Raw genomic sequence first — 15,188 nt, forward strand, 5'->3', positions numbered from 1 at the left:
TGTGTTCATGCTCCTGAGATAATATCTTTGTGTTTGTTTGAGTATTAAGCTAATGTTACTCTCACAAAGTGAGTGCTTCTATTTTCTGAGAGAGATTGCAGAAAATTAGTACAACTTTTTGCTTAAATGTTTGATAGAATTCACCAGTGAAATAATATGACCAAAGTGTTTTATGATTTGAAAGTTTATTATTTATTCAATTTATTTTATAGATATAGATCTATTCATATTGTTTATTTCTTCTCTCATTTTAGTTTTGGCAGATGGAATCTTTCTTGGAATTAGTCCATTTCATCTAGTTACAAATTTGTGTGAGTGATCTATATGTCCCCTTTGTCCCCTTTGATATTAGTAATTTTTATCCACTCTTTTTTTCTTAATTTGGCTGACCAGAGGTTCTTTGATTTTATTGATCTTTTCAGACAGCTTTTAGTTTTGTTGATTTTCTCTGATTTCTTATTTTCTGATTTAATTAATTTTCTGATTTAATTTTCTATTGATTTCTGATTTGATTAATTTTTGCTCAACTTATTTCTATTTCTTTCTTTGGGTTACTCTGAATTTAATCTAGTACTCCTTTTCTTGACTTCTGAGGAGAAAGCTTGGATTATTGATTTTAGGTCTTTTTTGTTTTCTGAAATATGCATTCAATTAGATACATTTTCCTCTAACAAAGCTTCCCACAAACTTTGATGAGTTATATTTTCATTTAATTTAAAATATAATTAACATTTTTCTTGAGATTTCTTCTTTGACCTGTATGTTATTAAGAAGTCTACTGTTCATTCTCCAAGTATTTTCAAGCTATTTTTCTGTTCTTAATTTCTAGTTTAATTCCATTGTAGTCTGAGAGCAGACATTGAATGATTTCTATTCTAAACTTTATTTTTGTTATTCCTTCTTAAAATTTCCATTTCTCCACTTTCATTGTACATATATTCTTAAATGTTTTCTAGTTTATCCATTAGGGCACTTAGTATATTAAGCATAGTTTAAAAAATTTCTAATCTGATAATTCCAATATCTCTGCCATATGTGAATCTAGTTCTAATACTTTAACTCTCTATTCAAGTGTGATTTTTGCCTTTTAGTATACCTTGTAATTTTTTTTCTTGATAGTAGGCCTCAATTTATTGTATAAAATAAATTATTCTAAATAGTCCTTTACTCATATGGCTGTAAAATGTAGGGGATGGTGAAGAATTTTATAGTTTTATGAATTAGATTTCAGTATTTTAATGAGCTTGTGCCACTGGACTGTGGACTTCACCTGTGTTTATTAAAGCCTCTGACAACGCTGCCCATTGGGTATGACAGAATATCCACTCTGGACTAGAAATGGAATTTTTCTTCTCCCAGATCAGTTGGGCTCTGATAAAATGTTAGCAGATTAGGCTCTGTTGAACAGTTTCTCCTGACAGCAGACTCCGGTAAGAACAAAATGCTTTCTTCTATTTTTTATACCCTATCCCTTATTCTGGTTTAGCTTCCACATATCAAAGAAAACACTCAAACTTTGGATTGAAGGGGAGGGAGGAAGGATGGCATAAGGAAAGAACATTGGAATGAATCTGACCTAATTTTCTTATGTACATATATGACTACACCACAGTGAATTTCACCATCATGTATGTACAAAAAATTAAAAATATCTAGATATGTGTGTGTGTGTGTGTGTGTGTGTGTGTGTGTGTAGCAGAAAGACCATTAGATGGAAAGAACCAGCCAGAGGGAAAAGGGGAAGTACTGAGGACTGAATTAGAACAAATTACATTGCATGCCTTTATAATTTTGTCAAAATAAATCCTAATGTTATGTATAATTAAAAAGAACCAACCAAAGAACAAAATGCTCTGATATATATCAAAATACAGACATTCTCTCTTATGAAGTCAGCATATTGTGAAATATTTGAAAACTTTCTCCCCTCCCCCTGCTAGAAGTAAGTAAGGATTTTCCCCCAATATTCAGAAGGAAGTGAAAATTCCCAATGTGTGAGTACTGTCCCATGACACTAGAGTTTTTGACCTTCAGATTTGTTGCATTGCCAATCCATCAATATGTCAATTATGACTGCATGGGTTCCTGGAGAAGTTTCTGTGGTTCTCTCATCTCCCTGTCTGTCCCTCCATTTTCAGGGACAATGATCTGCCCAGTAACCTCCCTTATCATAGGTATCTAAAAGAAGTGGTTTCCAGTTTGTTCAGCTTTTAACTTGTCAGGATTAAGTAGAGACCTCCAGGCTTCTTCCATGCTGAAGTAGAAGCAAGCAAACCTTAGCTTTTTCTGTTGTCTCTGTTAAAGTTAATAATAGTAACAAACCTTGAACACATATTACATGCCAGAGAGTGCACTAATCCTCACAGACACCTTATGATACAGGTATAGGATCATTCCACCTTTCACAACCCAGGAAACCAAGACCTTTCACAATTGAGGAAACTTAGACACCAAAAGGTTAAGTAACATATTCACGGCTATATTGATAGAGATTGGTAGAGTCAGTATCCAAACCCAGGGAATGTGACTCTAGAGACTTTGGGCTTAACCATTATATTCTATTGCTGAGTTTGGACAAGAAAATATAGTGCATTCTTTTGTAGAATTTTTGTTGTTTATTTCCAGTAAAGTCTTCTTCTGGTTTTCAGAGAGTAAAAGTTTCCAAATATTTCACAATATGCTGGCTTCATAAAAAGTAAACATTTCTGTCATTTTATAGTTATCTTTCCTCTGCAGGGTTTATTTTTAATCTATATAAATCCCACAGAGGAAATAACTTCTACGTGAGACATGAGAACTCCAAGGGGTGCACAGGACAATACATTGAAATACTAGACCATCTATTTTATTTCATTCTTTTAAAAATGCTGTATTGTTAATGTCTCCTAATAAATAAGGAATTATTATTACAATAGTTCATCAAAGTAATTTGCAAATTCATAACATACATATTTGAAGATGAATAAAATGTTTTCATTGATAAAGATGAATATTCAAACAATATCACAGCTTTATGATGATAGAATTTGGGTAACTACCTTTCATTCATTGCTTTCTTACAAGGAATCAATTTACATTTTCACTGGGTGATTTAAGTTGCCTTCTAAAAACTTACTAGTTTTTTGTTAAATATCAAAGTTAACAATTCTCCCAAAAGATACACCAGAATACAAATTTTTTAGGTTTTCTAGGGTAGTGCTATGATTTGAGTATATGTCCCAATGTTGATTTGTTGGAACCTTAATTTCTCAGTGCAGCACCCTAGGAGGTGTGATCTAGTGGGGAATGTTTCATCATGGTAGTAGAGTCCTCTACTACCACAATGAATGGATTATTGTTTTTCCTATGTGAGTGAGACCTAAGATCCGGTGGGACTGGTTTAGTTATAGAGGCAGTGTGAAGTTATAAAGTAGGCATGCTTCATGCTCTTTTTCTTCCACATACTCCTACTTCCCTTCTGCTTTCTACTGAGATGAAGCAGCACCAGTTCCTCACCAAATGTGGCAACTCCATCTTGAACCTCCAAGTCTCCACAACCATGAACGGAATAAATCTCTTTTCTTTATAAATTACTCAGTGTTGGGCATTCTGTTATAGCAACAGAAAATGGACTAAGACACGTAGAATAAAATGCATAATGAATTCTCAAAGGATATTGTTAGAAGGAAGGAACAAAGGATGGGCAAAGGAATGATATAAGAAATAGCTTTCTTTCTTGTCTTAGGTTTATTGCTCAGTCTCTTCTAACGAAAGGCCAATTAACAAGAGAAAATCAAACAAACTTTTTAAAAATAAGTTTTAACCAAAACTTGGGAACCTTAAGAAATGAAGACCCCAAAACAAGTAAACTCGTGTATTTTATGCTTGTCCATGTGAGAAGTGAACAGTCATGGAGAAATATGTGTCTGAAGGCCAAAGAGTATGATCTAATGGTAATAACCTAGAGGGATCCTAGCCAAGAACTTTTGTTCAGATTTTTCTGTGTCCCTGTGTCTTCCAAGAAACTGCTGTTCTTCTGTTTTGGGTATGGGAAAAATACCTCCAAAACAAGGGTTTTACAACCTGTTCAGGGAAGGAAGGTGACCTTCCTGCTTCTGCTCTTTTCTCAAATGCTATTGTGCCATATTTTGAAATAGCATGTTCTGAGCCTCACGAGAAGGAATTGGGGAGAAATAAAATGAAAGAGAAAAGGAAGGAAAGAAAAGAGGAAGGAAATAAGAAGCAATAAGAAGAGGGAGGGAGGGAAGGAAGGAAGAAGGAAAGAAAAGGAAACAAAGCAGAAAAGGCAGAAGGAAGGGAGAGAAAGCCGATGTCCTTTTACACAGTGTTTAATCCTGAAGGAATGACAAAGCACACAGATTTGCACACAGGGTCCTGAACTTTTTCCCAGAGCAAATAAGTTTTCTTGATAAGAAGCATAGGCTACCCTTGGTTCTAGTATATTGAGATTTTTGTTGTGAAGTGAACAAAATTGGGATTTGGGGGAGTTGGCAGGAGCAATTGCTTCCTTCTGAGATCTGGCACATCTGAGGCATTCAATACATACCTGTTTGGTTAATAAAAACACACCTCCTGTTTATTGTGTACTACGTTAAAGGTACTGTTCTGTTATTGTTGTTGCTACTGTTCTTGTATTGGGATTAGAGATTTAACCCAGAGGCAATTTACCACTGAACTACATCCCCAGCCACCCACCCTCTCTTGAAACTCTTGAGACAGGGTCTTACTAAGTTGTGATCCTCCTGTCTATGGGTATTGTTTTAAAAACTGCATGAAACCACTGTTGAGCCTCACAAAACTCCTATGAGACAGGTTCTGTTAGAAATCTCATTTTACAGATGAGAAAACAGGCCAGAGAGATTAAGAAATTTGCCCAATATCACACAGCTGGTAGCAGATGGAAGAGTCCAACATACTCTGCTCAAGACACCTTGCTCTCACCTTCAGGCTATTACACAGGAACTCCCAGTTCCTGCTCTTTCAAGTGTTTCAAATTTCTTTCCTATTTTATAGACACTTTTAATTTTCATTTCAGCAGAGAAACATAATACCAGAAAAGTGGGGTTGGGGATAGGGTGGGGTCATGCTGTGTGAAAATCCCAAGAATACTATAAAAAGATCAGTTAAGACCATAATAGCAAGCCCTTAATGAGGAATATCATCATAGTTTAATATATAGTTTATATAGTTTAATATATATATAGTATGAATATGAAGTATAAAATATAAAGTATAAATCAACACTTATACTTTCAGAAACTTCACAGGTAGTCAATATTTTCCCACTTCCTATCAAGAAAGAATTTTTGATGTAAAGGATTTATGCATAGTCACAGAGCTAAGGCATGACTTTGGACTGTCCAATACCCTGTCCTTTACCCTTCAAATGAATTTGTCTGACAGATACCTTTTGGCAATGGATAATTTAGGTAGAAAACTGTTTTCAAAACTATATTCATAACAAGTCTTTGCATTTGTTGAGAGCCAGACTACCAAGTAGTTTCTGCATCCAATTTTCCTTATTAATGTTTGAAACATTTGGTATTGAGGAGGCTGAACCCAGCTCTGCAAACTTGAATGCAGGGATTGACCAGTCCTGTCTCCCATGCCTCAGGGTATTCACTCCTCCTCTTACTGAGATTTGCTTTGGAAATTGCTGTCTTCTATGTTACTTTCTCTGGATAGAGTTATCTCTTTGCAGCACCTGCATCAGTATTCATACACTATGACTTTTTACAAACAACTGTACAAGTATCTAACAGCATTTTACTTACTCTTGAAGACAAGGACCTCATATATCTTGTGTCCTTCTATAGGACACAAATCCTGGTCCATAGCAGGACTCAGTAAATAGTTACTGAGTAATGTGTAACTAAAAATAACCTCAAAGGTGTCTAGATGCCTGAGGAGGTTGAGGTCTTGGTGGAAACCATCTCAGGAGGAGAGCAAAACTGAGCTCAGAGTTGTAAGCATCTCCTCTGGCCGCATCTGATCCCTGAAATGCAAATGGCTCAGCTCCTGATCACTGGACTGTTCGAAGCCATTAGTATTCCAGGAGGGGACAAAAGATTTCTAAAGTTACCCACATAGCTGACCTTTTGTACTTTGTTTGGAATTAAGCTCTGCCTGTATTTCCTGCACACTTCCTCTGTTCCCTACAGACATGAAAAGAAATTGCTTCCACTGAGCCATCTTGATGGGAGACCTTGACTGAAAGTGTCCTGAAGAAGAAATTATTCTTCACCCCTGGGGTCACTTGGTAGCTAAAACAGACTTCTCCTTTTTCTTTTAATCTGTTCTACTTCACTGACTCCTTTCTTGTGTGTTCTTAAAGGTATTGCCTTATTTACTTTGATGGTTTCTCAACTAATTGAATTCAGCAGTGAGTTCTTACTTCCTTGACTCTTTTGGATGTTTCTACTACCCCAAGGGGAAGGGTCCCCCTCAGACAGCTTGGCTTTGAGATACTTGCTTATCAAAACTACTTTAAAAGTTATTGTTTTTTATGGGGCAGTTAAAAGTTTGCACATTGGGCTCAAATACACAGAATAGAATGATATCAGCCTTGGCTTATAAACAGCGGTAGTCCTAATTTGGGGATAAGGGGATAATTTCTGAAAACAAAAGAGTGGATAAGTCTTGGGGCTCGATTTTTAGGACTATGTATATTGTGATCAAAGGGTTCTAATATGACTTTTTTAAGCCTAAGAAACTACCTATATTTGAAGAGAAGTGACACAAATCATAAAACTCAAAGTATGTTGACAGATTCCTGGAAAGAAGGAGCTCACTGCCTTAAGACCAAATCCTTCCTTTTGATATGGAGATGATTTGTTTTGACCCCAGAGTTATAGCAAATACTTTCCAGTTCATTAACATTTATGCCCTTGTTCACATGTGCATGCGCATGCACGCACACATATACACACACACACATTCCAAGCCCCACAGAAAAGGGACTGTCCCATTCTAATTTAGTGTTTGCCACCCTCCTCCTTCTATCCTATCCCCATTGACTCAAATCATTTGATGAAATACTCTCATAATCATTTTTCGCCAAGATAAAGAAATTTTTGGAAAAACTGTAAAATTCTCAGAGAAGACTTACTATCTTCCCTTCTGTGCACTTATCCAACAAGTCCCCAGGGCTCAGGATTTTCCCAGCTTCTATGTTTAGTATGCTGTGTAGTGAATCATTGTGTCCACCTGTAAGTGTCATAAACAGATGGTATAAATATGCTTGCATAATGTGACTCAAAACACATCTCCAGTTTTAGCCTGAGTTCAAACAATATTCACAGTTCCAAGAAACCTGTGGCTTGCAACTTCAGGGTCAGTGGGAGGAGAATACCGGAAAACTGAAGGGCCGTGTTCCTCGTAGCCTGTCCGTGTGGGCCATCCTGAAGAGCCCAGGAGGAGGTGGAGTGGGGACGAGTGACAGGAAAACCTGTTTTCCATGTGCTCTTGAAGTCAGTCATTTTAAAGAGGACCCCAATGGGAGTGGTGGCTCCACACATGCACTTCCCCCTTCCTGGAATGTTTTTCCCTCTTTCCACCCCCTCCCATTTTCCCCTGATTTTCTATTCTCATCCACTGGGTCTCAGCCTCGAAGTTCTTTGCTGTACCAGGTCTTCCCAGCCCACCGACCAGGGGAAAGTCCACCACGTAATGTGTCCATGACACACTGCTACACTTCCCCTTCCTTACTCCAGCCAGATTCCACTGTCACTGTGCCTTATGGTGTACTGTATGGTCATCTCACTCCAGTTTGATTGCACTGGGGCAGGGATTGTACCACCTCACTGGGCACAAGGCTTGGGACGTCATAAGCATTGTTGATGTGAAAGCCTAGCCCCAATAAAAAATAATTTAGAAAGCTAGACAGCACAGTTAAAATCTCAGAGAGAGGTTTAGTAAAGAATAATGAGGACTGACTTTTGAAGGAAAAAAAGAAAAGTAAAAGAAGCCATCCTTGCTTCTGGCAGGTTCATTGTACCTCTCTCTCACAAGGTCCAGATCACGTATTGTCCTGCCTGGGACAGGGAGTGACTTCTCCACCGTGATCTCATGGCTCATTCATAGCCTGGCTTCACCCAGGCTCCTCTTTCCATCCTTCTTACCAGGTCACTCGCTACTAGTCATGAGCTGAATCTCTGGTTCCTTCGCTGTATTCTGCTTTTCCTGGGATCTGGTCTGTCGCTTAGCACAGAGAAAGCTCTCATGTTGGCTAAAATGATGGACATGCTGGTGAGCAAAATAGAACACCTATTCATTTAACCAACATTCAATAAATATTTATTGAAAACCCAACTGTTTACAAGGCACTGCTTTTGGTGCTTAGAATACATCAATAAAATATTCCCCCTTCAAATAAATATTGTAGACGTTTTAACTTTTCCAAGAAATTGAGAAATGGTTTCCAGGTTTGTTTTGTAACTGTGGTTACCTAAGAAAATGAACATAGTTACCTGGTGCAAGTTGCTAAATACTCGGTATTGAACACACAAAGGGCATGATGAAGAGCCAAGCTTAGTAGTACCTCCTCAGTTGTGGATGGACCTAGTGCCCTGATGATGTGTATTCGATAAGGAAAACACAGATAGTGGCAAAGTGTGCAGTTTCTATGTTCAGGTGGAGTCAACATGAGCACGAATACCAGTGTGAGGACAATGGTTTCTCATGCTATTTCATTAAAGCATTCTCAAATGTCCTGAAAATGGAAATCTGGGCAGTCTTGAGTCAGTTCTTAAAATTGTAGTAAATTAAATTCTATTTTCTAAAAAGTGCTTAGACCTTTTTAAGAAATACACTCCCTCTTTATTATACTTAGTTTTACCTAAAACTAGATTTTGTGCATATTTTTTTTAAACTAGAATCATTAAAATGCACATGAACTTCAAGCTGTGCAATCTCTTTTCTAATGATGCTACTTCAGTGGGAGAGAGAGTAAGCAGCAAGATTTGTTCTGATTTTGTGGATGATATTGAGCCTAGAGTAATTAATGTCAAAGTCACTGGCAGGCTTTGTTCATAAGACAGTGAGCAAAAATTTAAGAAGCAAAACTAAAATGTTAATTGGAAAAACCAATAAACTTCTGAGGGAGAGAATTCTGTGCTTTCTATTTCCCTAACTTTGAGGTTGCCTTATTTGAATCCACAATATTAGACCCATATTTATTATTTTGTAGAAAGGCAGATACTGACTTCATTCTTCTGGCCTATGAAGAAGTCATGTATCAAATTATTTTCAGTTTATACTAACACAGTTTAATATTTCTTAAAAGGCTGTGAAGCACTACAGACTTCATAAACAGGTCATCTAATTCATCATAGAACTTTCCACCCTGCAGATGAACTATAGCAGCAAATACATGCAAGACAGGAGCTCTGTAATTCATCTAGTGATGGGGAAGGAATGCCCTGTGATAGGAGCTTGTTGGAATCACTTCTGCTGGGACTGATAGAGGGAAACAGAATGGGCAGTGTTTCTGCACGAGTCTGACTTTTTGGGTGAAAGCCTTAGGGATCTCTAATCTTGTTGAGCAACACCAACCACCTTTTGTTTCCAGAAAGACCAGTCCTCAGCAACACTGTTAAATAGAACAATGTCCATTTATGGTCCACCACCTCTTCCCAGCTCCATCAACTACAACAGGAAGGAACATGCTGAGCATTCAGTAGAGATTTGACTGGAATCAAATTCTGAAACCAAGTTTTGAGCTTGTCTCGGTCACTATCAGCAGTATGATGAAGGGGAGTCAATTAAACTCCTTGAGAAAATATCCTTGTCTGTACAATGCAGCCATGATACACTATTCACAGGTTTTCTGTGAAACATAGGTAGACTAGTGTACATCAAGAGCTCAGCCAGATAAGAAGCAATCTCTATACTTTTTGGGTAATATCATTGCCCATAAAGCTTGTGGTGGGGCAGGGCAGAAATTGGCAAGACCATTTCATGGTTGGCATCCCTTCCTCAAGCAATCATCTTACTCAAATGCCAACATTCCTCTCGCTTTTCTCCCAGCAACAACCAAATATAATATCTTGGTATCTTAGAGGAAAAATAAAAGCTATAACTGTCAGGACTGTGATAGAACTGTCATAAGTGAATCAAATCTGCAACATGAATTATGAAACAAGTCTGGATTCTGTTTGTTCTCTGACTGTTTGAACACTGGCCTTTTCTAGTAAGGAGAATAAATGAAAAGGGAGACTGGGCACCCTTTCCTGGAAAGTCAGCCTCTCTCATAGTCAAGTATGTGTGGCTTTTAAACCTGTTCAGTTTCTTGTGAAATCTGCAGGGACAAAACAACAAAAGTAGAACAGTATATGTGAAATGTTAGCATTTTGTAAAATCTATTTGAATGCTAAGCAGAAGAAACTGAACAAAGTGGAGAAGATATAAAAGAATTAATCATTCAAGCCTTGTTGGCATTGGGAAAGGCCAGTCATTTTTTTCACACCCCTTATCAAATCTCAGAAAATTCTGTTGATTCTTTCTTCAAACTGGATCCATAAAGTGACTAGCTGGCCATTTCTTACTGCCTTTCCTCTACCCACCTTTTTACGTCTCACCTGGATTCTTGTAGCGGCCTCCTATGTTCTCCCAGTTCTGACTGCCTCCCTAGTGTATCCTCACACAGAGTGACCCTCTTAAAATACATCACACAGCATCATTCTTCTGTTAAAATCCCTCAGTGGCTGCCATCTTACTCACTTGGTGATGCCAAGACCTTAGAATGCTCACTGAGGCCCTGCATTCCCCATTTCTCCTACCTCTCTAACATCACTTCCTATCCATCTTCCCCTGGCTCACACAGGGCACCTTCATCTTCCTCTTACTCAGTGGGCACTTCCTGTCTGAGGTCTTTACATTGGCTATTTACTCTGCTGGAAGAGGCTGCGATGGTCAGTGAGTTATCCCAGATACACGCCTGGGCTGTATTTCCACTTTCTTCAACACTTTGCTTAAAGATCTCTTTGTACTGAAGTTTTCATCATCTTGCTTACCCTGCTCTCTTTTGTCTGTTATTCTTATCACTGTAATATTCCATATAACTTATTTATTTTGCTTATGATTTATTGACCATTTTCTACCCATTCTCCATGTAAGTTCTAGGAATGCAAGTATTTTTGTCTATTTGCTTCACTTATGTATCCCATTTACCAGCTGAAAAATGAATGGTATCCCAGATCCAGATGTTTTGAGGGTGGTGATTTCGAGATAAATCTTAAAGAAAATCATGGGGCCTGGCCCAGAGCACTTTTTAAATGGGATAAAGGGAGGGCAGCACTAAAGAAAGAGAAATGATACAAGAAATTTAGTCAACAAAACTAAAACTCAGTTTCAAAGTTTGTAAGCACATTAATGCATTTACTATATTTTTCTCCCTCTGTACATTTTAAGAAAGTTGGAAAATATCCTGACTTTAAATTTTTTGTTATATTTAAAAAGTAGATAACATTTGGTGAAAGAGAACAATGATATTGTTTTGTGGGATTTTTTTTTATCTTGGTCATTAACAATTTCAGCAAAATGCAACATTGCATTCCATATTTATTTGTGAATCAACTTATTTAATGTCTACATATTCTGTAAGAGCTACAATTTCAGGCATGTTTTTGAGGGAATATATCATTTGAAATTGGAGGGATGGATTTATAACAGGCAGAAGCAGGACTGTTGTTGCTGTTTGTTTTGTTTTGTTTTTTAGCAGGGTACCTGACATTCTTGTCTCCTAGGTGCTTTTGTGCAGAGTGAGGCACTGCAGATCACACCTTGTAGGGAAGTACATTCCTTCTAGAAGGATTCATTGGTCAAAATGGTTATGTGCCAATATTTTAAGAGCTGGGAGGTAAAGACTATAAAGGCAGTTTAATTGTTAAATTTGTTTCATTTTTTTTCCCCACTTTTTAATCCTCCATTCCAAGAAACTGTTTTAACCTTTGTGTTCCTATGTATCTTCTTGTTCCCTTGTATCTTCTTGTGATGGCAGTAGGCTCTTGATAAATCACAAAGTCAATGGGCAGCCAGAAGTTATTTCTTACACATCCATAGGTTATTGTTTAGACTTCAGTTTAGCTTGTTATGTAGAAAGGCTTCAAGAACTGGCACAAATGGAAATGGAATGAAATAGGGATTTTAGTTTATTTTATGTTTTTTTTTTTTGAAACCAGGGATAGAACCCAGGGGTGCTTAACCACTGAGCCACACATCCCCAGCTCCTTTTTTAATTTTTTATTTTGAGACAGGATCTCACTAAGTTGCTGAGGCTGATCTCAAATTTGCAATTCTTCTGCCTCAGTCTCTCAAGTTTCTGGGACTATAGGTATGTGTCACCATGCCCAACCAAAATAGAACGTTTTAATAAATTACTTTTAGAGCATCCCTGGTAACTGGGCAGATGATGTTAGCAGCTTACGCTACAACAGAACCTAAGCTGTGTGTCACTTCTGACAGGAATGGCTTCATTAAGCATCTTGAGATACTGGACACTGAATTTTAAGGCCCAGCCCTCATGGTAGAACCTCTCACCCCAACACACAGACACATGCACACACGCATTGTGACAGCATTCAGCCACCTGCCTTTGAAGGAAGTGGGTAGAGTGTCCTTCATTAAATGTTCAAATGACATGAGAGCACTCCTTTTCTCATAGAACACAGAAGAGGAGGTGTCATATTGAAGATTGGATACATTTTTTCACTTTTTACACAAATATGGAGGCCTCAGAACAAGTCTTCTGACCTACAAAGAAAGAATAATATGGATTTTCTTGCAACCAAGAACAAAATTTATACCTGCTACAATTGCTTCAAAAGAGAAACCGAATGCAGATATAGGATTTGTCAATTTAGAGTTTTCATGTGACTCTTATTTAAACCACAAGAGGACTAGAAATATAATAGTCATGGAATTCCCTCCATCAGGTTACAGGAAGCTGGGAATTTGCATAAAGTATCATAACAAAAAGATGCACTTTCTGTAAAGTATTTGTATAACACAATTTGTTTCTACGTAGTGCCGTGTTTCAAGGCTTGGTGTCCAGCTCCAATCTGCAGAGTTTATTCCTTCCGGAATGTTGAAATTGACTGCGAGGTCATGCATTTGATCTTTGCTTTCCAAAGCTAAATGGAGAGAAAGTGATACTGAAGTATCTGGCAATTCAATCCACTGAGTGGAAAATCTAAAATGTTCCACTCTTCAACATTTTCTTTCTGACTTAACCACAGAGATCATTTTTTAAAGTTTTAGCTGCTATTGCTTCTATTACATAATGTGTGGTATTACACTCTGCTAAGAATAAATAAGCACAGAGGAACACCAGCATCTCAAACCTGGATTCTGTACTCTGTGGGTTTGTGGGGAACACTCTCTGTGGTTCAGTCCTCTGGGCCACCCATCCCTGTGGCCTTAGGTCAGGAACTCCTTACCTGAAACAGTTCCTGGTGTTCATAGTATAAAGCAGGTCAAGCTTTAGGAAAAATTTCAGCTTCCATAAAATCAACAATATGGACACTGGGCACAAAGTGACTAACCATGAGTATTGACCACATCACAGTGTGGGATTTAAGAATTCCCTTTGGGAACCTCCAGATAACAATAAGAGAAAAGGCATGATGTGAATGGTTTCAGATATTTGCTGAAGATTTGTTACAAACCATAATACTTAGATTCCCTATCTGTATGCAATACTATGTCTTCAGATCAACTTTGAAAGCTTAAGTGATGGACATCATGGTTTGCAATCACTGCTCATTTCTACCTTCTCATCTTCCCTTCTTTCTGGATCATGACAATATCATCCTTGCCTGTATCATACCATGTCAACAGAACACCCTTGGATTCCTCATACTTTCCTGTGACCAAAGCTGTTGAACACTATTTAGAACTTACATCATATCATCTTCCCTCAGGACTTGATGTAGGTGAGTATTCCCTGCTTTTCTCCTTCCTTGACTTCGACAGTACCTGGTTCAACATCTCAATTCTCTTCATTTCAATCAAAGTTTTATTTGTAGACTATTGAATGATTCTTGTGAACTAATAGATATATCCTCATCTGTCCATTTATGAATCATTTCTAGAGTTGCTTGGCCTTGACATAGAGTTTTTGATTTGGGGAAAAATATATATATAGAAAAGTATTGCTGAAATATGGCTGCTACATTTGGTTTATCTCAGTGCAAATGCTAGCTCTGCCATTTGGTGGCTGGCTGTTCAGGATGGGGTCCTCAGAAAGCAGACTAAAATGTAGACTCATATGTAGAGTGTTGAGATAAACATCACTGGGAGCCAGGGAAGGCAGAAGGTTTGGACGAAAAAAGAAATTGGCTGTGCACAATCTCAACAACCTCATGGGGATGTCTGAAGTTGAGATGGGACTTCTGAGTTATCTGAAGCTGGGGGAAAGACTCTGTGCCTTTATTACCTTGCATCCATCCATCTTTGGCTACAGGTTTCCCTGGAAAGGTGGAATGACTTTGGGTAATATGTTCTCTTCCCTTAATGGGTTTGGGGGCTGAGGGCTGTCAGATGGCAGCACTGTCAACAATTAAGGGAACACATCCTGTTCCTAAGGGAATCCAGGAAGAACTTTGCAGCTTCCATTACCATAGCTCTATGTCTTTGGGAAATTAGTTTTTTTGGTGCCTCACTTTCACAGTTATAAAATAGGAATATTGACAGTATATACCACATGAGTTTGTTGCAGTTGCTCAAAACAATAACTGGCATAGAGTAAATGTCAAGAAAATAATCACTTTTTGTTTTATTTCATAGCCACACAAAATACCTGCAAAATAAGCTTTAGTATGGGGCTAAATTAAACAGATTGCCAAACTGCATTACCTTGGAGTCATCCTCAACTTACATTCAATGCATAAGTTCTATCCTTTCTTCTTCTTTTGTTCTTATTTTGGAACTGAGGATTGAACCCAGAGGCACTTTACCACGGGCTACATCCTCAGCCCTTTTTATATTTCATTTTGAGACAAGGTCTTGCTAGGTTGCTCAGGGCCTCACTAAGTTGCTGAGGCTGGTGTCGAACTTGCAATCCTCCTACCTCAGCCTCCTGAGTCATTGGGAGTACAGGCATGCACCACCATGCCCAGCTGATTCTTTCTTTTCATGGCCTCTGAAGTATTCTATGAATACTTCCATGGTGAAGATCCTTGTGTGTTCTT

General features: G+C 37.9%; 1 protein-coding gene across 3 annotated transcripts in view; it reads left to right on the forward strand.

Moving 5' to 3' along the window:
* Positions 1–1,299: 1,299 nt before the first annotated feature.
* COLEC10 (collectin subfamily member 10) overlaps positions 1,300–15,188 on the forward strand; it is an 87,776-nt gene continuing 73,887 nt past the window's right edge. For 2 of the 3 annotated variants that reach the window (XM_079142421.1, XM_079142420.1), the window contains exon 1: positions 1,300–1,430. The gene's annotated coding sequence lies outside the window, so the exon portion shown is untranslated. The remainder of the gene's footprint in view (positions 1,431–15,188) is intronic. The other variant, XM_079142422.1, reaches the window with a different exon arrangement.

The sequence above is a fragment of the Sciurus vulgaris genome (genome assembly GCF_902686455.1).
Source record: "Sciurus vulgaris genome assembly, chromosome: 1".
Taxonomy (NCBI): domain Eukaryota; kingdom Metazoa; phylum Chordata; class Mammalia; order Rodentia; family Sciuridae; genus Sciurus; species Sciurus vulgaris.